The 26899-nt window shown below is 40.3% G+C and overlaps 4 pseudogenes; all 4 read left to right on the forward strand.

Annotated features, from left to right (window-relative positions):
• Positions 1-1298: 1298 nt before the first annotated feature.
• On the forward strand, positions 1299-2126 carry LOC150000354 (sorcin pseudogene; annotated as a pseudogene).
• A 4504-nt stretch (positions 2127-6630) lies between these two features.
• LOC150000355 (sorcin pseudogene) lies at positions 6631-7458 on the forward strand (annotated as a pseudogene).
• Positions 7459-11962: 4504 nt separating this feature from the next.
• On the forward strand, positions 11963-12790 carry LOC150000356 (sorcin pseudogene; annotated as a pseudogene).
• Positions 12791-17289: 4499 nt separating this feature from the next.
• LOC150000357 (sorcin pseudogene) lies at positions 17290-18117 on the forward strand (annotated as a pseudogene).
• Positions 18118-26899: the final 8782 nt, after the last annotated feature.

Below are 26899 nucleotides of genomic sequence, written 5' to 3' on the forward strand. Positions count from 1 at the left end.
TTAGAACACAGGCTGACTGAATGTTCTTTTAGAACGCAGGTTAGGTGGGTATTATTTAAACATAAACTCAGTCCATATTTTGTTAGAAAAAATGTTGAGTGAGTATACTCTTAGAGCGCAAGCTGAGTGAGTATTCTTTAAACTTAGACTGAATCCATATTCTGTTAGAACACAGGCTGAGTGAGTATACTCTTAGAACACAAGCTCAGTGAGTATTCTTTTTACATAGACTGAGTCCATATTCTATTATAACACAGGCTGAGTGAGTATTTTTGAACATAGTCTGAGTCCATATTCTGTTAGAAATAGGCTGAGTGAGTATTCTGTTAGGCCACAGGCAGAGTGAGTGTTCTGTTAGAACACTGGCTGAGTGAGAATTCTCTAAACCTAGACTGAGTCCATATTCTGTTAGAGCACAGGCTAAGTGCGCATTTTGTTATAAAACAGGCTGACTCACTCTTCTGTTAGAAGACGGGCAGAGTGAGTATTCTGTTAAATCACAGGGTGAGTATTCTTAAAACATAGACTGAGTCCATATTCTGTTAGAACAAAGGTTGAGTGAGTATACTCTTACAACACAAGCTGAGTGAGTGTTTTTTAAACATAGGTTTAGTCCATATTCTGTTAGAACACAGGCTCAATGAGTATTCTTTAAACATAGACTGAGTTTATATTCTGTTAGAACACAGTCTGAGTGAGTATTCTTTAAACATAGATTGAGACCGTATTATGTTAGAACACAGACTGAGTAGGTTTTCTTTAAAATAGACTGAGGCCATATTCTGTTAGAACACAGGCTGAGTGAGTATTCTGTCAGAACAGAGGCTGAGGTAGTATTCTTTAAACATACACTGAGTCCATATTTTTTAGAACACAGGCTGAGTGAGTATTTCTTAGAACACAAGATGAGTGAGTACTGTGTTAAAACACAGGCTGATTGAGTACTCTGTTCGAACACAGGCTGAGTGAGTATTCTTTAAACATAGACTGAGTCCATATTCTGTTAGTACACAGGCTTAGTAAGTTTTCTGTAAACATAGACTGAGTCCATATACAGTTAGAACACAGGGTAAGTGAGTATTCTGTTTGAACACAGACTGAGTATTCTTGAAACCTAGACTGAGTCCATATTCTGTTAGAACTCAGTCTGAGTGAGTATTCTGTTAGAATGCATGTTCAGTGGTTATTATTTAAACATAAACTGAGTCCATATTTTGTTAGAACAAAGGTTGAGTGGGTATACTCTTAGAACACAAGCTGAGTGAGTATTCAGTTAGAACACAGGCTGTGACGGGGCGCGCGGAGCGGCGCCAGCGCAGTCTGCACTATGGCTTATCCCGGGCACCCCGGAGCCGGCGGCGGGTTCTACCCAGGCGGGTATGGAGGGGCTCCTGGAGGACCTACATTCCCCGGACAAACTCAGGATCCGCTGTATGGTTACTTCGCTGCAGTAGCTGGACAGGATGGACAAATAGATGCTGATGAATTGCAGAAGTGCCTGACAGAGTCTGGCATTGCTGGAGGATATAAACCTTTCAACCTGGAGACTTGTCGGCTTATGGTTTCAATGCTGGATAGAGATCTGTCAGGCACAATGGGTTTCAGTGAATTTAAAGAACTCTGGTCTGTACTGAATGGCTGGAGGCAACACTTCAGCAGCTTTGACAGCTATAGAAGTGGAACAATAGACCCTCAAGAACTGCAGAAGGCCCTGACAGCAATGGGATTTCGGTTGAGTCCTCAGGCTGTGAATTCAATCGCAAAACGGTACAGCACCAGCGGGAAGATCACCTTCGATGACTACATCTCCTGCTGCGTCAAACTGCGAGCTCTGACAGACAACTTTCGAAGACGGGATACTGGTCAGCAAGGTGTTGTGAATTTCCCATATGATGATTTCATTCAGTGTGTCATGAGCATCTAAACCGAGAGGAAGCGGTGTAACTGGACCCGACACTCCGCGGGGGTTCTGCCTCGCTCCAGCTTCCGGCCTTCAGTAACGCGTGTGTGCTCGCATCGCCACTTTTCCTTCACAGCTGTTGTAAAGGCGTATTGCTTTATGTATCTCTGAAATTTTTGCTTTCAGTTTAGATAATAAAGTCTGGAATTTTATTAATAGAAGATCAGTTCTGTTATACCATTTGGAATTTCCTTGAGCTGTCATATGCCTTATTTTCTTGCTAACCGTTCTATGTAATTTTAAGTGTGCAAAATGTTTAAGGCACGTTATTTATTTTTCATTGTAGGATGCTAAAACTCTTTAATCAGACTACAGCTGTTGTCATTCCTCTCCTAGAAGAGCTTTTGCACGGTATTGAAAGCTTTATGTGTGGAGTATTCTTATCCTGTAAAATGGTTTAGACCTACCTGGATGCAAAAAAGACCATGCATGGTTATCCATGCCAGGGTTCACCTTAATGGAAACTTAGCCTAGGCTTTGAGGCTTACAGATGTTTTGCTGGCCATACGAATGAATGGGAACTGAGTGATTATTTCCCGCCTCTTGAGACCCTATTGAATAATTTGAGTGGCAAATCTGTCACCAAGATCTTGGTCATCATCCACATAGACCTTTGTTCACCATACTTAAAAACCTTGTACATTACGAGCTTAACTATGTCGAAAAAGAAAATTAATAGAAAAAGACTAAGGGACTATGAAAATATTAACTATGATTATTTTTTTTCAGTACTTATTAATAGCATATTTAATTATCATGAGAGTGACAATATAAAGAAAGGAACAAATATCCAACAAATAACTCAGTTCTGGTCAATCTTTACACATGGCACATGGCACATGCACCCTCTCTATTGCAATCAGAAAATGTGCTTCTGCTAGAGGCTTGGAAGTATAATATTTTTTTAAAATGTTTTTTATTGATTATATTGTTACAACAGTTCCAGTTTTCTCCCCCTTGCTCCCCTCCACCCAGCACCCCCTCCCCCAGCAATCCCCCCCCAAGTCCATACCCCTGGTTCATAAAAATTAACTATCCCCCCACCCTCTCAAATATTAGGACCCTTTGTAATCTTGTAAAGGACAATGGACAAAGGTCTCAAGCTCCTCTAGCTGCTTCAAGCAGGACATGGTCATCGTCCTACCTACCCTTGGGTCCAGAAAACCCTAATAAGAGTGGCGGTGTGGAGGGGAGGGTGGCCTTCCCACATGGGGAAGGATCGTAGAATTCTAGGTGATTTAATTTCCTTTATACGTTTCAGGGTTTTCTATAATGTGTGCTTTCCTTTTAAAATCAGATGTTAATTTTTTAAAATACTGATGCTTCCGTTTTGATATGCCATGTGTTCACACATTAAAAAAAGTATAGCAAAAGGTCAAAAAAAAAAAAAAAAAAGAACACAGGCTGTGTGAGTATTCTTTAAACATATACTGAGTCCATACTCTGCTAAAAAACAGGCTGATAGAGTATTCTATAAACATAGACTGAGTCCATATTATGTTAGAACACAGACTGAGTAGGTATTCTTTAAACATAGACTGAGTTGATATTCTGTCAGAACACAGGCTGAGTGATTATTTTTTAAACATAGACTGAGTCCATATTCTGTTAGAACTCAGTCTGAGTGAGTATTCTTTAAACATAGACTGAATTCATATTATGTTAGAACACAGACTGAGTAGGTATTCTTTAAACATAGACAGAGGCCATATTCTGTTAAAACACAGGCTGAGTCAGTATTCTGTTCGAACACAGGCTGAGGGAGTATTCTTTAAACATAGACTGAGTTTATATTCTGTTAGAACACAGTCTGAGTGAGTATTTTGTGAGAACCGAGGCTGAGTATTTTGTTAGTACGCAGGCTGAGTGAGTATTCTATAAACATAGATTGAGTCCATATTGTGTAGAACACAGGCTCAGTGGGTATTATTTAATCATAGACTAAGTCCATATTCTGGTAGAACACAGGCTGAGTGAGTATTTTTTTAGTACGCATGCTGAGTGAATATTCTTTAAACGTAGACTGAGTTTATATTCTGTTAGAACACAGTCTGAGTGAGAATTCTTTAACATAGACTGAGACCATATTATGTTAGAACACAGACTGAGTAGGTGTTCTTTAAACATAGACAGAGGCCATATTCTGTTAGAACACAGTCTGAGTGAGTATTCTGTCAGAACACAGGCTGAGGGAGTATTCTTTAAACATAGACTGAGTCCATATTTTTTAGAACGCAGGCTGCGTGAGTATTTCTTACAACACAGGATGAGTGAGTACTCTGTTAAAACACAGGCTGATTGCGTATTCTGTTCAAACACAGGCTCAGTGAGTATTCTTTAAACATAGACTGAGTTCATATTCTGTTAGAACACAGGCTGAGTGAGTATTTCTTACAACACAGGATGAGTGAGTACTCTGTTAAAACACAGGCTGATTGAGTATTCTGTTCGAACACAGGCTGATTCAGTATTCTTTAAACATAGACTGAGTTCATATTCTGTTAGAAAACAGGTTTAGTGAGTATTCTGTTAGAACACAGTCTGAGTGAGTATTCTATAAACATAGATTGAGTCCATATTGTGTAGAACACAGGCTCAGTGGGTATTCTTTAATCATAGACTGAGTCCATATTCTGTTAGAAAACAGGCTGTGTGAGTAACTTTTTCGTACACAGGCTGAGTGAGTATTCTTTAAACATAGACTGAGTCCATATTCTGTTAGAACACAGGCTCATTGAGTATTCTTTAAACATAGACTGAATTTATATTCTGTTAAAACACAATCTGGGTGAGTATTCTTTAAACATAGACTAAGACCATATTATGCTAGAACGCAGACTGAATAGGTATTCTTTAAACATACAGAGGCCATATTCTGTTAAAACACAGGCTGAGTGAGTATTCTGTCAGAACACAGGCTGAGGGAGTATTCTTTAAACATAGACTGAGTCCATATTCTGTTAGAACACAGACTGAGTGAGTGTCTTTGTAGAACCCAGACTGAGTGAGTATTTTTTTAGAACACCGGTTGAGAGAGTAGTCCGTTGGAACACAGGTTGAGTGAGTGTTTTTTTAGAATTTAGGCTGAGTGATTTTTTTGTTAGTACACAGGCTGAGTGAGTATTCTTTAAACTTAGACTGAGTCCATATTATGTTAAAACCCAGGCTGAGTAAATATTCTGTAAGAACACTGGCTTAGTGATTATTTTTTAAACATAGACTGAATCTTTATTCTCTTAGAACATAGTCTGCGTAAGTATTCTGTTAGAACACCAGGTGAGTGTGTATTTTTTAAACATAGACTGAGTCCATATTCTGTTACAATACAGGCTTAGTGGGTATTCTTTAAACATAAGCTGAGTCCATATTCTGTTAGAACACAGGCTGACTGAATGTTCTTTTAGAACGCAGGTTAGGTGGGTATTATTTAAACATAAACTCAGTCCATATTTTGTTAGAAAAAATGTTGAGTGAGTATACTCTTAGAGCGCAAGCTGAGTGAGTATTCTTTAAACTTAGACTGAATCCATATTCTGTTAGAACACAGGCTGAGTGAGTATACTCTTAGAACACAAGCTCAGTGAGTATTCTTTTTACATAGACTGAGTCCATATTCTATTATAACACAGGCTGAGTGAGTATTTTTGAACATAGTCTGAGTCCATATTCTGTTAGAAATAGGCTGAGTGAGTATTCTGTTAGGCCACAGGCAGAGTGAGTGTTCTGTTAGAACACTGGCTGAGTGAGAATTCTCTAAACCTAGACTGAGTCCATATTCTGTTAGAGCACAGGCTAAGTGCGCATTTTGTTATAAAACAGGCTGACTCACTCTTCTGTTAGAAGACGGGCAGAGTGAGTATTCTGTTAAATCACAGGGTGAGTATTCTTAAAACATAGACTGAGTCCATATTCTGTTAGAACAAAGGTTGAGTGAGTATACTCTTACAACACAAGCTGAGTGAGTGTTTTTTAAACATAGGTTTAGTCCATATTCTGTTAGAACACAGGCTCAATGAGTATTCTTTAAACATAGACTGAGTTTATATTCTGTTAGAACACAGTCTGAGTGAGTATTCTTTAAACATAGATTGAGACCGTATTATGTTAGAACACAGACTGAGTAGGTTTTCTTTAAAATAGACTGAGGCCATATTCTGTTAGAACACAGGCTGAGTGAGTATTCTGTCAGAACAGAGGCTGAGGTAGTATTCTTTAAACATACACTGAGTCCATATTTTTTAGAACACAGGCTGAGTGAGTATTTCTTAGAACACAAGATGAGTGAGTACTGTGTTAAAACACAGGCTGATTGAGTACTCTGTTCGAACACAGGCTGAGTGAGTATTCTTTAAACATAGACTGAGTCCATATTCTGTTAGTACACAGGCTTAGTAAGTTTTCTGTAAACATAGACTGAGTCCATATACAGTTAGAACACAGGGTAAGTGAGTATTCTGTTTGAACACAGACTGAGTATTCTTGAAACCTAGACTGAGTCCATATTCTGTTAGAACTCAGTCTGAGTGAGTATTCTGTTAGAATGCATGTTCAGTGGTTATTATTTAAACATAAACTGAGTCCATATTTTGTTAGAACAAAGGTTGAGTGGGTATACTCTTAGAACACAAGCTGAGTGAGTATTCAGTTAGAACACAGGCTGTGACGGGGCGCGCGGAGCGGCGCCAGCGCAGTCTGCACTATGGCTTATCCCGGGCACCCCGGAGCCGGCGGCGGGTTCTACCCAGGCGGGTATGGAGGGGCTCCTGGAGGACCTACATTCCCCGGACAAACTCAGGATCCGCTGTATGGTTACTTCGCTGCAGTAGCTGGACAGGATGGACAAATAGATGCTGATGAATTGCAGAAGTGCCTGACAGAGTCTGGCATTGCTGGAGGATATAAACCTTTCAACCTGGAGACTTGTCGGCTTATGGTTTCAATGCTGGATAGAGATCTGTCAGGCACAATGGGTTTCAGTGAATTTAAAGAACTCTGGTCTGTACTGAATGGCTGGAGGCAACACTTCAGCAGCTTTGACAGCTATAGAAGTGGAACAATAGACCCTCAAGAACTGCAGAAGGCCCTGACAGCAATGGGATTTCGGTTGAGTCCTCAGGCTGTGAATTCAATCGCAAAACGGTACAGCACCAGCGGGAAGATCACCTTCGATGACTACATCTCCTGCTGCGTCAAACTGCGAGCTCTGACAGACAACTTTCGAAGACGGGATACTGGTCAGCAAGGTGTTGTGAATTTCCCATATGATGATTTCATTCAGTGTGTCATGAGCATCTAAACCGAGAGGAAGCGGTGTAACTGGACCCGACACTCCGCGGGGGTTCTGCCTCGCTCCAGCTTCCGGCCTTCAGTAACGCGTGTGTGCTCGCATCGCCACTTTTCCTTCACAGCTGTTGTAAAGGCGTATTGCTTTATGTATCTCTGAAATTTTTGCTTTCAGTTTAGATAATAAAGTCTGGAATTTTATTAATAGAAGATCAGTTCTGTTATACCATTTGGAATTTCCTTGAGCTGTCATATGCCTTATTTTCTTGCTAACCGTTCTATGTAATTTTAAGTGTGCAAAATGTTTAAGGCACGTTATTTATTTTTCATTGTAGGATGCTAAAACTCTTTAATCAGACTACAGCTGTTGTCATTCCTCTCCTAGAAGAGCTTTTGCACGGTATTGAAAGCTTTATGTGTGGAGTATTCTTATCCTGTAAAATGGTTTAGACCTACCTGGATGCAAAAAAGACCATGCATGGTTATCCATGCCAGGGTTCACCTTAATGGAAACTTAGCCTAGGCTTTGAGGCTTACAGATGTTTTGCTGGCCATACGAATGAATGGGAACTGAGTGATTATTTCCCGCCTCTTGAGACCCTATTGAATAATTTGAGTGGCAAATCTGTCACCAAGATCTTGGTCATCATCCACATAGACCTTTGTTCACCATACTTAAAAACCTTGTACATTACGAGCTTAACTATGTCGAAAAAGAAAATTAATAGAAAAAGACTAAGGGACTATGAAAATATTAACTATGATTATTTTTTTTCAGTACTTATTAATAGCATATTTAATTATCATGAGAGTGACAATATAAAGAAAGGAACAAATATCCAACAAATAACTCAGTTCTGGTCAATCTTTACACATGGCACATGGCACATGCACCCTCTCTATTGCAATCAGAAAATGTGCTTCTGCTAGAGGCTTGGAAGTATAATATTTTTTTAAAATGTTTTTTATTGATTATATTGTTACAACAGTTCCAGTTTTCTCCCCCTTGCTCCCCTCCACCCAGCACCCCCTCCCCCAGCAATCCCCCCCCAAGTCCATACCCCTGGTTCATAAAAATTAACTATCCCCCCACCCTCTCAAATATTAGGACCCTTTGTAATCTTGTAAAGGACAATGGACAAAGGTCTCAAGCTCCTCTAGCTGCTTCAAGCAGGACATGGTCATCGTCCTACCTACCCTTGGGTCCAGAAAACCCTAATAAGAGTGGCGGTGTGGAGGGGAGGGTGGCCTTCCCACATGGGGAAGGATCGTAGAATTCTAGGTGATTTAATTTCCTTTATACGTTTCAGGGTTTTCTATAATGTGTGCTTTCCTTTTAAAATCAGATGTTAATTTTTTAAAATACTGATGCTTCCGTTTTGATATGCCATGTGTTCACACATTAAAAAAAGTATAGCAAAAGGTCAAAAAAAAAAAAAAAAAAGAACACAGGCTGTGTGAGTATTCTTTAAACATATACTGAGTCCATACTCTGCTAAAAAACAGGCTGATAGAGTATTCTATAAACATAGACTGAGTCCATATTATGTTAGAACACAGACTGAGTAGGTATTCTTTAAACATAGACTGAGTTGATATTCTGTCAGAACACAGGCTGAGTGATTATTTTTTAAACATAGACTGAGTCCATATTCTGTTAGAACTCAGTCTGAGTGAGTATTCTTTAAACATAGACTGAATTCATATTATGTTAGAACACAGACTGAGTAGGTATTCTTTAAACATAGACAGAGGCCATATTCTGTTAAAACACAGGCTGAGTCAGTATTCTGTTCGAACACAGGCTGAGGGAGTATTCTTTAAACATAGACTGAGTTTATATTCTGTTAGAACACAGTCTGAGTGAGTATTTTGTGAGAACCGAGGCTGAGTATTTTGTTAGTACGCAGGCTGAGTGAGTATTCTATAAACATAGATTGAGTCCATATTGTGTAGAACACAGGCTCAGTGGGTATTATTTAATCATAGACTAAGTCCATATTCTGGTAGAACACAGGCTGAGTGAGTATTTTTTTAGTACGCATGCTGAGTGAATATTCTTTAAACGTAGACTGAGTTTATATTCTGTTAGAACACAGTCTGAGTGAGAATTCTTTAACATAGACTGAGACCATATTATGTTAGAACACAGACTGAGTAGGTGTTCTTTAAACATAGACAGAGGCCATATTCTGTTAGAACACAGTCTGAGTGAGTATTCTGTCAGAACACAGGCTGAGGGAGTATTCTTTAAACATAGACTGAGTCCATATTTTTTAGAACGCAGGCTGCGTGAGTATTTCTTACAACACAGGATGAGTGAGTACTCTGTTAAAACACAGGCTGATTGCGTATTCTGTTCAAACACAGGCTCAGTGAGTATTCTTTAAACATAGACTGAGTTCATATTCTGTTAGAACACAGGCTGAGTGAGTATTTCTTACAACACAGGATGAGTGAGTACTCTGTTAAAACACAGGCTGATTGAGTATTCTGTTCGAACACAGGCTGATTCAGTATTCTTTAAACATAGACTGAGTTCATATTCTGTTAGAAAACAGGTTTAGTGAGTATTCTGTTAGAACACAGTCTGAGTGAGTATTCTATAAACATAGATTGAGTCCATATTGTGTAGAACACAGGCTCAGTGGGTATTCTTTAATCATAGACTGAGTCCATATTCTGTTAGAAAACAGGCTGTGTGAGTAACTTTTTCGTACACAGGCTGAGTGAGTATTCTTTAAACATAGACTGAGTCCATATTCTGTTAGAACACAGGCTCATTGAGTATTCTTTAAACATAGACTGAATTTATATTCTGTTAAAACACAATCTGGGTGAGTATTCTTTAAACATAGACTAAGACCATATTATGCTAGAACGCAGACTGAATAGGTATTCTTTAAACATACAGAGGCCATATTCTGTTAAAACACAGGCTGAGTGAGTATTCTGTCAGAACACAGGCTGAGGGAGTATTCTTTAAACATAGACTGAGTCCATATTCTGTTAGAACACAGACTGAGTGAGTGTCTTTGTAGAACCCAGACTGAGTGAGTATTTTTTTAGAACACCGGTTGAGAGAGTAGTCCGTTGGAACACAGGTTGAGTGAGTGTTTTTTTAGAATTTAGGCTGAGTGATTTTTTTGTTAGTACACAGGCTGAGTGAGTATTCTTTAAACTTAGACTGAGTCCATATTATGTTAAAACCCAGGCTGAGTAAATATTCTGTAAGAACACTGGCTTAGTGATTATTTTTTAAACATAGACTGAATCTTTATTCTCTTAGAACATAGTCTGCGTAAGTATTCTGTTAGAACACCAGGTGAGTGTGTATTTTTTAAACATAGACTGAGTCCATATTCTGTTACAATACAGGCTTAGTGGGTATTCTTTAAACATAAGCTGAGTCCATATTCTGTTAGAACACAGGCTGACTGAATGTTCTTTTAGAACGCAGGTTAGGTGGGTATTATTTAAACATAAACTCAGTCCATATTTTGTTAGAAAAAATGTTGAGTGAGTATACTCTTAGAGCGCAAGCTGAGTGAGTATTCTTTAAACTTAGACTGAATCCATATTCTGTTAGAACACAGGCTGAGTGAGTATACTCTTAGAACACAAGCTCAGTGAGTATTCTTTTTACATAGACTGAGTCCATATTCTATTATAACACAGGCTGAGTGAGTATTTTTGAACATAGTCTGAGTCCATATTCTGTTAGAAATAGGCTGAGTGAGTATTCTGTTAGGCCACAGGCAGAGTGAGTGTTCTGTTAGAACACTGGCTGAGTGAGAATTCTCTAAACCTAGACTGAGTCCATATTCTGTTAGAGCACAGGCTAAGTGCGCATTTTGTTATAAAACAGGCTGACTCACTCTTCTGTTAGAAGACGGGCAGAGTGAGTATTCTGTTAAATCACAGGGTGAGTATTCTTAAAACATAGACTGAGTCCATATTCTGTTAGAACAAAGGTTGAGTGAGTATACTCTTACAACACAAGCTGAGTGAGTGTTTTTTAAACATAGGTTTAGTCCATATTCTGTTAGAACACAGGCTCAATGAGTATTCTTTAAACATAGACTGAGTTTATATTCTGTTAGAACACAGTCTGAGTGAGTATTCTTTAAACATAGATTGAGACCGTATTATGTTAGAACACAGACTGAGTAGGTTTTCTTTAAAATAGACTGAGGCCATATTCTGTTAGAACACAGGCTGAGTGAGTATTCTGTCAGAACAGAGGCTGAGGTAGTATTCTTTAAACATACACTGAGTCCATATTTTTTAGAACACAGGCTGAGTGAGTATTTCTTAGAACACAAGATGAGTGAGTACTGTGTTAAAACACAGGCTGATTGAGTACTCTGTTCGAACACAGGCTGAGTGAGTATTCTTTAAACATAGACTGAGTCCATATTCTGTTAGTACACAGGCTTAGTAAGTTTTCTGTAAACATAGACTGAGTCCATATACAGTTAGAACACAGGGTAAGTGAGTATTCTGTTTGAACACAGACTGAGTATTCTTGAAACCTAGACTGAGTCCATATTCTGTTAGAACTCAGTCTGAGTGAGTATTCTGTTAGAATGCATGTTCAGTGGTTATTATTTAAACATAAACTGAGTCCATATTTTGTTAGAACAAAGGTTGAGTGGGTATACTCTTAGAACACAAGCTGAGTGAGTATTCAGTTAGAACACAGGCTGTGACGGGGCGCGCGGAGCGGCGCCAGCGCAGTCTGCACTATGGCTTATCCCGGGCACCCCGGAGCCGGCGGCGGGTTCTACCCAGGCGGGTATGGAGGGGCTCCTGGAGGACCTACATTCCCCGGACAAACTCAGGATCCGCTGTATGGTTACTTCGCTGCAGTAGCTGGACAGGATGGACAAATAGATGCTGATGAATTGCAGAAGTGCCTGACAGAGTCTGGCATTGCTGGAGGATATAAACCTTTCAACCTGGAGACTTGTCGGCTTATGGTTTCAATGCTGGATAGAGATCTGTCAGGCACAATGGGTTTCAGTGAATTTAAAGAACTCTGGTCTGTACTGAATGGCTGGAGGCAACACTTCAGCAGCTTTGACAGCTATAGAAGTGGAACAATAGACCCTCAAGAACTGCAGAAGGCCCTGACAGCAATGGGATTTCGGTTGAGTCCTCAGGCTGTGAATTCAATCGCAAAACGGTACAGCACCAGCGGGAAGATCACCTTCGATGACTACATCTCCTGCTGCGTCAAACTGCGAGCTCTGACAGACAACTTTCGAAGACGGGATACTGGTCAGCAAGGTGTTGTGAATTTCCCATATGATGATTTCATTCAGTGTGTCATGAGCATCTAAACCGAGAGGAAGCGGTGTAACTGGACCCGACACTCCGCGGGGGTTCTGCCTCGCTCCAGCTTCCGGCCTTCAGTAACGCGTGTGTGCTCGCATCGCCACTTTTCCTTCACAGCTGTTGTAAAGGCGTATTGCTTTATGTATCTCTGAAATTTTTGCTTTCAGTTTAGATAATAAAGTCTGGAATTTTATTAATAGAAGATCAGTTCTGTTATACCATTTGGAATTTCCTTGAGCTGTCATATGCCTTATTTTCTTGCTAACCGTTCTATGTAATTTTAAGTGTGCAAAATGTTTAAGGCACGTTATTTATTTTTCATTGTAGGATGCTAAAACTCTTTAATCAGACTACAGCTGTTGTCATTCCTCTCCTAGAAGAGCTTTTGCACGGTATTGAAAGCTTTATGTGTGGAGTATTCTTATCCTGTAAAATGGTTTAGACCTACCTGGATGCAAAAAAGACCATGCATGGTTATCCATGCCAGGGTTCACCTTAATGGAAACTTAGCCTAGGCTTTGAGGCTTACAGATGTTTTGCTGGCCATACGAATGAATGGGAACTGAGTGATTATTTCCCGCCTCTTGAGACCCTATTGAATAATTTGAGTGGCAAATCTGTCACCAAGATCTTGGTCATCATCCACATAGACCTTTGTTCACCATACTTAAAAACCTTGTACATTACGAGCTTAACTATGTCGAAAAAGAAAATTAATAGAAAAAGACTAAGGGACTATGAAAATATTAACTATGATTATTTTTTTTCAGTACTTATTAATAGCATATTTAATTATCATGAGAGTGACAATATAAAGAAAGGAACAAATATCCAACAAATAACTCAGTTCTGGTCAATCTTTACACATGGCACATGGCACATGCACCCTCTCTATTGCAATCAGAAAATGTGCTTCTGCTAGAGGCTTGGAAGTATAATATTTTTTTAAAATGTTTTTTATTGATTATATTGTTACAACAGTTCCAGTTTTCTCCCCCTTGCTCCCCTCCACCCAGCACCCCCTCCCCCAGCAATCCCCCCCCAAGTCCATACCCCTGGTTCATAAAAATTAACTATCCCCCCACCCTCTCAAATATTAGGACCCTTTGTAATCTTGTAAAGGACAATGGACAAAGGTCTCAAGCTCCTCTAGCTGCTTCAAGCAGGACATGGTCATCGTCCTACCTACCCTTGGGTCCAGAAAACCCTAATAAGAGTGGCGGTGTGGAGGGGAGGGTGGCCTTCCCACATGGGGAAGGATCGTAGAATTCTAGGTGATTTAATTTCCTTTATACGTTTCAGGGTTTTCTATAATGTGTGCTTTCCTTTTAAAATCAGATGTTAATTTTTTAAAATACTGATGCTTCCGTTTTGATATGCCATGTGTTCACACATTAAAAAAAGTATAGCAAAAGGTCAAAAAAAAAAAAAAAAAGAACACAGGCTGTGTGAGTATTCTTTAAACATATACTGAGTCCATACTCTGCTAAAAAACAGGCTGATAGAGTATTCTATAAACATAGACTGAGTCCATATTATGTTAGAACACAGACTGAGTAGGTATTCTTTAAACATAGACTGAGTTGATATTCTGTCAGAACACAGGCTGAGTGATTATTTTTTAAACATAGACTGAGTCCATATTCTGTTAGAACTCAGTCTGAGTGAGTATTCTTTAAACATAGACTGAATTCATATTATGTTAGAACACAGACTGAGTAGGTATTCTTTAAACATAGACAGAGGCCATATTCTGTTAAAACACAGGCTGAGTCAGTATTCTGTTCGAACACAGGCTGAGGGAGTATTCTTTAAACATAGACTGAGTTTATATTCTGTTAGAACACAGTCTGAGTGAGTATTTTGTGAGAACCGAGGCTGAGTATTTTGTTAGTACGCAGGCTGAGTGAGTATTCTATAAACATAGATTGAGTCCATATTGTGTAGAACACAGGCTCAGTGGGTATTATTTAATCATAGACTAAGTCCATATTCTGGTAGAACACAGGCTGAGTATTTTTTTAGTACGCATGCTGAGTGAATATTCTTTAAACGTAGACTGAGTTTATATTCTGTTAGAACACAGTCTGAGTGAGAATTCTTTAACATAGACTGAGACCATATTATGTTAGAACACAGACTGAGTAGGTGTTCTTTAAACATAGACAGAGGCCATATTCTGTTAGAACACAGTCTGAGTGAGTATTCTGTCAGAACACAGGCTGAGGGAGTATTCTTTAAACATAGACTGAGTCCATATTTTTTAGAACGCAGGCTGCGTGAGTATTTCTTACAACACAGGATGAGTGAGTACTCTGTTAAAACACAGGCTGATTGCGTATTCTGTTCAAACACAGGCTCAGTGAGTATTCTTTAAACATAGACTGAGTTCATATTCTGTTAGAACACAGGCTGAGTGAGTATTTCTTACAACACAGGATGAGTGAGTACTCTGTTAAAACACAGGCTGATTGAGTATTCTGTTCGAACACAGGCTGATTCAGTATTCTTTAAACATAGACTGAGTTCATATTCTGTTAGAAAACAGGTTTAGTGAGTATTCTGTTAGAACACAGTCTGAGTGAGTATTCTATAAACATAGATTGAGTCCATATTGTGTAGAACACAGGCTCAGTGGGTATTCTTTAATCATAGACTGAGTCCATATTCTGTTAGAAAACAGGCTGTGTGAGTAACTTTTTCGTACACAGGCTGAGTGAGTATTCTTTAAACATAGACTGAGTCCATATTCTGTTAGAACACAGGCTCATTGAGTATTCTTTAAACATAGACTGAATTTATATTCTGTTAAAACACAATCTGGGTGAGTATTCTTTAAACATAGACTAAGACCATATTATGCTAGAACGCAGACTGAATAGGTATTCTTTAAACATACAGAGGCCATATTCTGTTAAAACACAGGCTGAGTGAGTATTCTGTCAGAACACAGGCTGAGGGAGTATTCTTTAAACATAGACTGAATCCATATTCTGTTAGAACACAGACTGAGTGAGTGTCTTTGTAGAACCCAGACTGAGTGAGTATTTTTTTAGAACACCGGTTGAGAGAGTATTCCGTTGGAACACAGGTTGAGTGAGTGTTTTTTTAGAATTTAGGCTGAGTGATTTTTTTGTTAGTACACAGGCTGAGTGAGTATTCTTTAAACTTAGACTGAGTCCATATTATGTTAAAACCCAGGCTGAGTAAATATTCTGTAAGAACACTGGCTTAGTGATTATTTTTTAAACATAGACTGAATCTTTATTCTCTTAGAACATAGTCTGCGTAAGTATTCTGTTAGAACACCAGGTGAGTGTGTATTTTTTAAACATAGACTGAGTCCATATTCTGTTACAATACAGGCTTAGTGGGTATTCTTTAAACATAAGCTGAGTCCATATTCTGTTAGAACACAGGCTGACTGAATGTTCTTTTAGAACGCAGGTTAGGTGGGTATTATTTAAACATAAACTCAGTCCATATTTTGTTAGAAAAAATGTTGAGTGAGTATACTCTTAGAGCGCAAGCTGAGTGAGTATTCTTTAAACTTAGACTGAATCCATATTCTGTTAGAACACAGGCTGAGTGAGTATACTCTTAGAACACAAGCTCAGTGAGTATTCTTTTTACATAGACTGAGTCCATATTCTATTATAACACAGGCTGAGTGAGTATTTTTGAACATAGTCTGAGTCCATATTCTGTTAGAAATAGGCTGAGTGAGTATTCTGTTAGGCCACAGGCAGAGTGAGTGTTCTGTTAGAACACTGGCTGAGTGAGAATTCTCTAAACCTAGACTGAGTCCATATTCTGTTAGAGCACAGGCTAAGTGCGCATTTTGTTATAAAACAGGCTGACTCACTCTTCTGTTAGAAGACGGGCAGAGTGAGTATTCTGTTAAATCACAGGGTGAGTATTCTTAAAACATAGACTGAGTCCATATTCTGTTAGAACAAAGGTTGAGTGAGTATACTCTTACAACACAAGCTGAGTGAGTGTTTTTTAAACATAGGTTTAGTCCATATTCTGTTAGAACACAGGCTCAATGAGTATTCTTTAAACATAGACTGAGTTTATATTCTGTTAGAACACAGTCTGAGTGAGTATTCTTTAAACATAGATTGAGACCGTATTATGTTAGAACACAGACTGAGTAGGTTTTCTTTAAAATAGACTGAGGCCATATTCTGTTAGAACACAGGCTGAGTGAGTATTCTGTCAGAACAGAGGCTGAGGTAGTATTCTTTAAACATACACTGAGTCCATATTTTTTAGAACACAGGCTGAGTGAGTATTTCTTAGAACACAAGATGAGTGAGTACTGTGTTAAAACACAGGCTGATTGAGTACTCTGTTCGAACACAGGCTGAGTGAGTATTCTTTAAACATAGACTGAGTCCATATTCTGTTAGTACACAGGCTTAGTAAGTTTTCTGTAAACATAGACTGAGTCCATATACAGTTAGAACACAGGGTAAGTGAGTATTCTGTTTGAACACAGACTGAGTATTCTTGAAACCTAGACTGAGTCCATATTCTGTTAGAACACAGGCAGACTGAGTATTCTGTTAGAATGCATGTTCAGTGGTTATTATTTAAACATAAACTGAGTCCATATTTTGTTAGAACAAAGGTTGAGTGGGTATACTCTTAGAACACAAGCTGAGTGAGTATTCAGTTAGAACACAGGCTGTGACGGGGCGCGCGGAGCGGCGCCAGCGCAGTCTGCACTATGGCTTATCCCGGGCACCCCGGAGCCGGCGGCGGGTTCTACCCAGGCGGGTATGGAGGGGCTCCTGGAGGACCTACATTCCCCGGACAAACTCAGGATCCGCTGTATGGTTACTTCGCTGCAGTAGCTGGACAGGATGGACAAATAGATGCTGATGAATTGCAGAAGTGCCTGACAGAGTCTGGCATTGCTGGAGGATATAAACCTTTCAACCTGGAGACTTGTCGGCTTATGGTTTCAATGCTGGATAGAGATCTGTCAGGCACAATGGGTTTCAGTGAATTTAAAGAACTCTGGTCTGTACTGAATGGCTGGAGGCAACACTTCAGCAGCTTTGACAGCTATAGAAGTGGAACAATAGACCCTCAAGAACTGCAGAAGGCCCTGACAGCAATGGGATTTCGGTTGAGTCCTCAGGCTGTGAATTCAATCGCAAAACGGTACAGCACCAGCGGGAAGATCACCTTCGATGACTACATCTCCTGCTGCGTCAAACTGCGAGCTCTGACAGACAACTTTCGAAGACGGGATACTGGTCAGCAAGGTGTTGTGAATTTCCCATATGATGATTTCATTCAGTGTGTCATGAGCATCTAAACCGAGAGGAAGCGGTGTAACTGGACCCGACACTCCGCGGGGGTTCTGCCTCGCTCCAGCTTCCGGCCTTCAGTAACGCGTGTGTGCTCGCATCGCCACTTTTCCTTCACAGCTGTTGTAAAGGCGTATTGCTTTATGTATCTCTGAAATTTTTGCTTTCAGTTTAGATAATAAAGTCTGGAATTTTATTAATAGAAGATCAGTTCTGTTATACCATTTGGAATTTCCTTGAGCTGTCATATGCCTTATTTTCTTGCTAACCGTTCTATGTAATTTTAAGTGTGCAAAATGTTTAAGGCACGTTATTTATTTTTCATTGTAGGATGCTAAAACTCTTTAATCAGACTACAGCTGTTGTCATTCCTCTCCTAGAAGAGCTTTTGCACGGTATTGAAAGCTTTATGTGTGGAGTATTCTTATCCTGTAAAATGGTTTAGACCTACCTGGATGCAAAAAAGACCATGCATGGTTATCCATGCCAGGGTTCACCTTAATGGAAACTTAGCCTAGGCTTTGAGGCTTACAGATGTTTTGCTGGCCATACGAATGAATGGGAACTGAGTGATTATTTCCCGCCTCTTGAGACCCTATTGAATAATTTGAGTGGCAAATCTGTCACCAAGATCTTGGTCATCATCCACATAGACCTTTGTTCACCATACTTAAAAACCTTGTACATTACGAGCTTAACTATGTCGAAAAAGAAAATTAATAGAAAAAGACTAAGGGACTATGAAAATATTAACTATGATTATTTTTTTTCAGTACTTATTAATAGCATATTTAATTATCATGAGAGTGACAATATAAAGAAAGGAACAAATATCCAACAAATAACTCAGTTCTGGTCAATCTTTACACATGGCACATGGCACATGCACCCTCTCTATTGCAATCAGAAAATGTGCTTCTGCTAGAGGCTTGGAAGTATAATATTTTTTTAAAATGTTTTTTATTGATTATATTGTTACAACAGTTCCAGTTTTCTCCCCCTTGCTCCCCTCCACCCAGCACCCCCTCCCCCAGCAATCCCCCCCCAAGTCCATACCCCTGGTTCATAAAAATTAACTATCCCCCCACCCTCTCAAATATTAGGACCCTTTGTAATCTTGTAAAGGACAATGGACAAAGGTCTCAAGCTCCTCTAGCTGCTTCAAGCAGGACATGGTCATCGTCCTACCTACCCTTGGGTCCAGAAAACCCTAATAAGAGTGGCGGTGTGGAGGGGAGGGTGGCCTTCCCACATGGGGAAGGATCGTAGAATTCTAGGTGATTTAATTTCCTTTATACGTTTCAGGGTTTTCTATAATGTGTGCTTTCCTTTTAAAATCAGATGTTAATTTTTTAAAATACTGATGCTTCCGTTTTGATATGCCATGTGTTCACACATTAAAAAAAGTATAGCAAAAGGTCAAAAAAAAAAAAAAAAGAACACAGGCTGTGTGAGTATTCTTTAAACATATACTGAGTCCATACTCTGCTAAAAAACAGGCTGATAGAGTATTCTATAAACATAGACTGAGTCCATATTATGTTAGAACACAGACTGAGTAGGTATTCTTTAAACATAGACTGAGTTGATATTCTGTCAGAACACAGGCTGAGTGATTATTTTTTAAACATAGACTGAGTCCATATTCTGTTAGAACTCAGTCTGAGTGAGTATTCTTTAAACATAGACTGAATTCATATTATGTTAGAACACAGACTGAGTAGGTATTCTTTAAACATAGACAGAGGCCATATTCTGTTAAAACACAGGCTGAGTCAGTATTCTGTTCGAACACAGGCTGAGGGAGTATTCTTTAAACATAGACTGAGTTTATATTCTGTTAGAACACAGTCTGAGTGAGTATTTTGTGAGAACCGAGGCTGAGTATTTTGTTAGTACGCAGGCTGAGTGAGTATTCTATAAACATAGATTGAGTCCATATTGTGTAGAACACAGGCTCAGTGGGTATTATTTAATCATAGACTAAGTCCATATTCTGGTAGAACACAGGCTGAGTAGTTTTTTAGAACGCATGCTGAGTGAGTATTCTTTAAACATATACTGAGTCCATATTCTGTTCCTCTTTGATGTCATTGTTAACCCATTCATTTTTTAATAGCGTGTTATTCATTCTCCATGAGTTTGGGTGTCTTTGATTTTTTTCTCTGAGGTTGATTTTTAGTTTCAAGGCACTGTGATCTGAAAAATGCTTGATATGATTTCAATTTTCTTGAATTTGTTGAGGCTTGTTTTGTGTCCTATCATGTGGTCTCTCTTTGAAAATGTCCCTTGTGCATTTGAAAAGAATGTATACTTTGCTTCTTTGGGGTGAAAAGTTCTATATATATATATATCAGTTACGTCCCTGTTGTTTAGTGCGTTGTTCAGTGCCTGTATATCCTTCGTGCTAATGGAGTGTTGAAGTCCCCTACTATGAGTGTGTTGTTGTTAATATCCTTCTTGTGGTCTTCTAGTATTTTCTTTATGTATTTGGGTGCTCCTATGTTTGATCCATATATGTTTATCAGTGCTATATCTTTTTGATGAATTGTTCCGTTAAGTATTTTAAAGTGTCCTTCTTTGTCTCTTTTTTTTGCCCTTGTGTTGAAATCTGTTTTGTCTGATATGAGAACTGCTACCCCAGCTTTTTTTTCAGGTCCATTTGCTTGGAATATTTTTTTATATCCTTTTACTTTCAGTCTATATAAATCTTTTTTTTTGAGGTGTGTTTCTTGTAGACAGCAAATATGTGGGTTCTGTTTCTTATCTATTCCATTACCCTATGTCTTTTAATTAAAGCATTTAATCCATTTACATTTAAGGTTATTATTGACATGTGTTTCTTCATTTCCCTTTGTACTTCTGTTTCTCTCCTCTTTTTTTCTCTTCCTTTTTCTTAGAACATTCCCTTTAGCATCTCTTGCAATGCTGGTTTTGTGGAGATGTATTCTTTTAGTCTTCCTTTGTCTGAGAAACTCCTTATTTCACTTTCTATTTTGAATGAGAGACTTTCTGGGTAGAATATTCTTGATTGTAGGCCTTTGTTTTTCATTGCTTGAAATATTTTTGACCATTCCCTTCTGGCTTGTAGTTTTTCTGTTGAGAAATCGGTTGATAGCCTTATTGGAGCTCCCTTGTATGTTATTTGCTGTTTTTCTCTTGCTGCTTTTAGGATTATCTCTCTGTCTTTGAATGTGGCCATTGTAACTATGATGTGCCTTCGAGTGTGTTTTTGGGGGTTCCTCTTTATTGGAACTCTCTGTGCTTCCTGGACTTGCATAACTTTTTCTCTCATCAGGTTGGGAAAATTTTCTGTCACTATTTCTCCTATCAGTTTATCTATTCCTTGTTCCTCTGATCCCTCTGTAATTTCAGTGACTCTGATATTATTCTTCCTTATGCTATACTGTAATTCCCTTACTTCTTCTTCATACTTTTTCAATCTTTTTTCATTTTGCTTTATTGTCTGAGAATTTTTTTCTGCATTATCTTCTAACTCACTAATCCTATCCTCTGCTTTGTTTAGTCTGCTTTTGACTTATTCTGTGTTTTTCAGTTCAGAGATTGCATTCTTCATTTCTTCCTGGTTCTTGTTGATAGTTTCTATGTCTTTTTTTATGCTGGTGTAGTTCTCTGCAAGTTCCCTGTAATTTTCTTGGAGCTGTTGGTAACTTCCTTGGAGGTTGTCATACTTGTTTTTAAGGTTGTCGAGTATATTGAGCTTCTTCACCAGCATTGTTTTGAATTCCATGTCTGACATTTGGACTATGTCCATTCCATCTACCTCTCTTTCTGGGAATTCCTCTTTTCTTTTCATTGAGGGGTTGTTTCTGCATATTAACATGTTGGATTCTTCTTGTTTATGTTTGTTTTTTGGGTATGTCTGCTTTGACTTCCCACCTTCATGGTATGAGATTCTTTATGGGAGATCTGGTGGTTTCAGTGATGCAGTCTCTTTGATCTCCTGATCCTGATGTTCTTGGGGTACCCTTTATGTCATTTGTTTATGCTGTCTGGTTATATTTCAGATGCTCTTTGTTAGGATCTTTCTTCTGGCTAGTTGATTGAGAGTCACTCTATCCACTTTGTCTTGAGTTCTTTTGTGGAGATGCTTTTAAAAGCATAAACACACAGCCGAGTCAGGAGATCCACACCCTCAAAAATATCCCCCACCCTCTATCCTGCTATCGTCAGCCAACGAGCCAGTATTAATATAAATGTAGAGAGATTAGAGCTTTTATACTATAGGAAGAATAGATAAGAGTTGTTTTTAAGGAGGAAAAATATTATTTTTGATAGAGAGGATAATAGATTAATAATAGTTGAGACTGTGCAAGACAGTAGGTAATATTTACATTGTATGTTAATAACTATAGAAGAAAAAAGGGAGGAGTGCAGAATATAGTAGAAAAGTGGAATTGTATAGTATTGGATTTATATAGTAGTTATATTCTATTTATGTAGAGTGAAAGGGAGGCTAAACTAGACCCACAAACATATAAACAACAATTAAAGAGGAAGGATGAGAAGGAGAGATTGTATGAAATAAATTAGAGATATAATTTTTTTTTCCCTTCAGGAAGAAAAAGGAGAGAAAAAAAAATAAAAGGAATGTTTTTACTCAGTTCAGCCTTTGTGTGTCCTCTTCTTTTTCTGCGTTCACAGCTGGTCTAATATGGTGGTTCAGAGGTTCCCATTTCTTGCAGCAGTGGTGTGCACGCGGTGACCAGTATGGTGCGTTCCTTTGGCGCCTGTTAGAGCTAGCTGAGGTGCCCCTGCACGCAAGGCGCCCGAAAGCCCACCTCAAGCCAGCCAAGCCACTCTCTGAGAGTTGGTCTCTTGCCTCCTAGGGCTGGGCCCCAGACACTCGTGCACAGTGGAAGTGAGCGATTGTCACCTATTGAAGCAGGTGAGCGCTCGCGCACCCGTGCGCGCCCAAGGCAGCCGGGGAGCTAGCCTCAGGCCTGCCGCACCGCATTCCGGGAGTTGGTCTCTCGCCTCTTAAGGTGGGGCTCCAGAAACTTGTGCTCAGTAGAAGTGAGTGTCTGTGAGTCGCTGCTGCCCGCTGTTCCCATGCTGCAGCCACCCACCGTTCCTGCACTCGCCTGGGCGGGCACGAGCAGAGCCTGAGCAAGTGCTCTGTGCTTCGGCCTGGCACCCACTGGAGCTGGCCAAGGGCGACGGCGCACAGTCTTCTGCACGTCCAGTGGGCCCTCCCTGCACCCTTTGGGGCACTGATCTTATGTCCGTTGGGGGTGTGTCCAAGGGGCACCTGGACGTGCGGCCCAGCACACCTGGTCTAGTGAATGAGGGCACTTCCCTATGCGCACCTGCGAGACCCAAGGGGAGGGTTGGAGAGTGGGCGAGTGCATTTTGCACCTGCACTCCTCAAGAATGTCCTTTCACCCCCAAACTTTACCCCCCTCTCCGCAGTTCAAAAGAGAAAAATATGAAGGAAAAATTACGTTTTCACTTGTACAACAGCACTCTGTCTCCCGTCTTCCAGCGTCAATGCCACCTGGTTGAGTCCTGTCTCTGCCAGCAGGCAGAGATCTGCTTTCCTCCTGACTCCCCTCTGGGGAAGCCTGTGGTCACCAAAAAGCCTTTGTGTCCTTCCAGCCGCAGCTCGGGAAGCCACCCCAGTCAGGAATCCTGTTTCATCCCTTTTTCTTCCGCTATCCTCACTAAACAGGTTGTTCCCAGATGGTTTTTCTCTAATCCAGCAGTGCCAAGGCTTGACTCCTGCCAGTGTCCAGCTACTCACTGAGATGTTCTGTCTGCAATTAGTCCAAACTACAGATGGGTCTTGGGAGCCTGAGAATGCAGCCTCCCCTCACTCCTCCACCATCTTCCTCCTCTATGGTCAATTTATATTTGACAAATGGGACAAGAGCATAAAATGGAGCAAAAACAACCTGTTAAATAAATGGTGTTTGAAAATCTGGGCATGTATGGAAAAAGGAAATAAAAGTGAAACTAGACCACCAACTTACACCACACACCAGAATCAACTCAAGATGGATAAAAGACTTAAATGTAAGTCATGACACCATAAAAGTCCTAGACAAAAACATAGGCAGTAAAATTTGAGATATCCAATGTAGCAATATTTTCACCATTATATCTCCTAGAGCAAGGGATATAAAGAAAAGAATAAACAAATGGAACTACATCAAATGAAAAAGCTTCTGAATGGCTCAAGAAAACATCAGCAAAATGAAAGGGGAACCAACGTATGGGAAAATAGATTTGCAAATGATACCTCAGACAACCCTGGCTGGTTTGGCTCAGTGGATTGAGCGTCGGCCTGCGAGCTAAGTGTCGCTGGTTCGATCTTCCAGTCAGGGCACATCAGAGAAGGAAAACTCTGATTCCAAAAAACCTCCGCTGCCTTGCGGCATACCTCTTCAGGGGAAAGGCTAAGGGAGTAAACCCCGACAGAAAATCCGGAGCCGGAGTCCCTAAGGCGGTTTGACGTAGTAGACAACACCGGCAACTCCTGCGGCGCACCTGAAGCCAAGCTGTATTGACTCCGTCTTTCCCTTGGATCCTTCAGCTGCGAAGAGAGGGGGTGTCTGCTGCATGGGCAACAGCAGACCCTCCATATCACCCTGCCCAGGCTCTGTAGCTTCAGCTTCACTGGAGAGGACACTCCAGCCTCATCACAAGATGTCGATTCAACACGGGAGGAGACAGATACCGTGTCACTCCCGAGTCGGACTGCACAACCATTCTCGGCGGTGCAGATAGACTCTTAAGAAGCTACACCATCATCTCTCGAGACGGACGGCTGCCGACTCGACCTCAGACAAAAGTTTGATCTCTGAAATATATAGAGAACTCTTGGGAATAAACACAAGGAAGACAAAGAAGTCAATTAAAAAATGGGCAAAGGCTCTGGACAGACACTTCCCAAGGAGGACATATAGAAGGTCCATAGACATATGAGAGAATGTTCAACATTACTAGCCATCAGAGAGATGAAAATTAATACTTCAATGAGATACCACTTCACACCATTAAGAATGCTCATCATTAATAAATCAACAAACAACAAGTGCTGGCCAAGATGTAGAGAAAAGGGAACCCTAGTGCACTGTTGGTGGAAATGCAGACTGGTGCAGCCTCTATGGAAAACAGTATGAAATTTCATCAAAAAACTAAAAATGAAACTGCCTTTTGATCCAGCAATTCCTCTGCTGGGATGACAACTAAAGAATCCTGAAACACCAATTCAAAAAACCTCTGCAGCCCTATGCTCATAGCAGCACTATTTACAATAGCAGAAAGAAAAAAGGAACTCCTACCTTTCAGGACAGCAAGAATGGAACTAGAGAGTATTATGCTTAGTGAAATATGCTAAGCAGCAAAAGACAAATACCATATGATCTCACTTAATACAGGAACCTAATGAACAAAAGAAAAGAACAAAATAGAACCAGAGCCATGGAAACAATGAACAGACCAGAGGGGAGTTAGGAGGAAAGAAGAAGGGAAAGGAGGGGAGGAGTCTAATCAGGGAACTACTATAATTGACCCATGAACATGGACAAGTGTGGGGATTGACTTGGGAGAGGGGAATTCTGGGCGGGGCAGGGGAGTGTGAGAAGAAAAATGTGACAACTGTTATAGATCAAAAAATAAATTGAAACTAAAGAAAATAACATCATTCACAACAGCTCCAAAAAGATTAAAATATCTAGGAATAAACCTAACCATGGATGTAAAACACCTGTATTTGAGAAATTATGACACTGAAGAAAGAAATTGAAGAAGATACAAATAAGTGGAAGCACATACCATTTTAATGGATAGAATTAACATTATTAAATTGTTCATACTACCCAATTCCTGTCAAGATTCCATTGTCATATTTCACAGAACTAGAACAAACATTTCAAAATTTTATATGGAATCACAAATGGCACTGCATAGTACTAGTGATCCTGAGAAAAAACAAAGTTGGAGAAGTCATACCACATAATATCAAACTACACTATAAGACCATAATAATCAATACAGCAGACCAATGGAACAAAGAGAGAGTCCAGAAATAAACCCACGCTTTTATAATCAATTAATATTTGACAAAGGGAGGAAGATGGTGAAGGAGTGAGGGGAGGCTGCGCTTTCTAGCTCCCGAGACCCGTCTGTAGTTTGAACTAACTGCAGACAGAACATCTCGGTGAGCATCTGGACACTAGCAGGAGTTGAGCCTCGGCACTTCTGGATCAGAGAAGACTATCTGGGAATGACTTCTTTGGTGAGGATAGTGGAGGGAAAAGGGACAAGACGGGATTTCTGACTGGGTTGGCTTCCCGAGCTTCAGCTGGAAGTACACAAAGACTTTAGTGACCACAGGCTTTCCCAGAGAGGATTGGGAGGAGAGCGGGGCTCAGCCAGCTGGCAGACCCAGGAGTGGTCCAGGTGGCATCTGGTGCTGAGAGACAAGAAACAGCGTACTGCTGTGCATGTGAGAATGTGTTTTTCCTTTATACTTTTCTCTTGTATACAGTCTGTGGAGAGGGGAGGAGAGGTTGGGTGTGAGAGGAGATTCTTGAGGAGCGCAGGCGCAGGAGTGAACTCGCCCACTCCCCAACCCTCCCCTTGGGTTGCACGAGCATGCAGAAGGAGGTGCCCTCATCTTCTGGCCCAGGCATGCAACCAAGTCATTGGTTGCCGTGTCTAGGTGCCTCTTGGGACCACCCAAACAGGCATAAAATCAACACTCCAGTGGGCAGGCACAGATGCCCACCTCCACCATGCTCACGTGCCTGCAGCGCTGCCCCAATGAGCCCCAAATCAACCCACTGGGCATGCAGGAGACCATGCACAGACACCCCTTTCCCGCCGCAGTAGGCGCCAAACCAACGCACAGGCCACCTGCACAGGCGCTACTCCTGCCTGCCTAAGCGGGTGCACAAAGAGCGGGAGGCCGCAACTCACAGATGTCCACTTCCACAGTGCATAGGTGTCCAGGGCCCTGTCCCAA

Source organism: Furipterus horrens, unplaced genomic scaffold (genome assembly GCF_987537825.1).
Source record: "Furipterus horrens unplaced genomic scaffold, mFurHor1.1.pri manual_scaffold_10, whole genome shotgun sequence".
Taxonomy (NCBI): Eukaryota; Metazoa; Chordata; class Mammalia; order Chiroptera; family Furipteridae; genus Furipterus; species Furipterus horrens.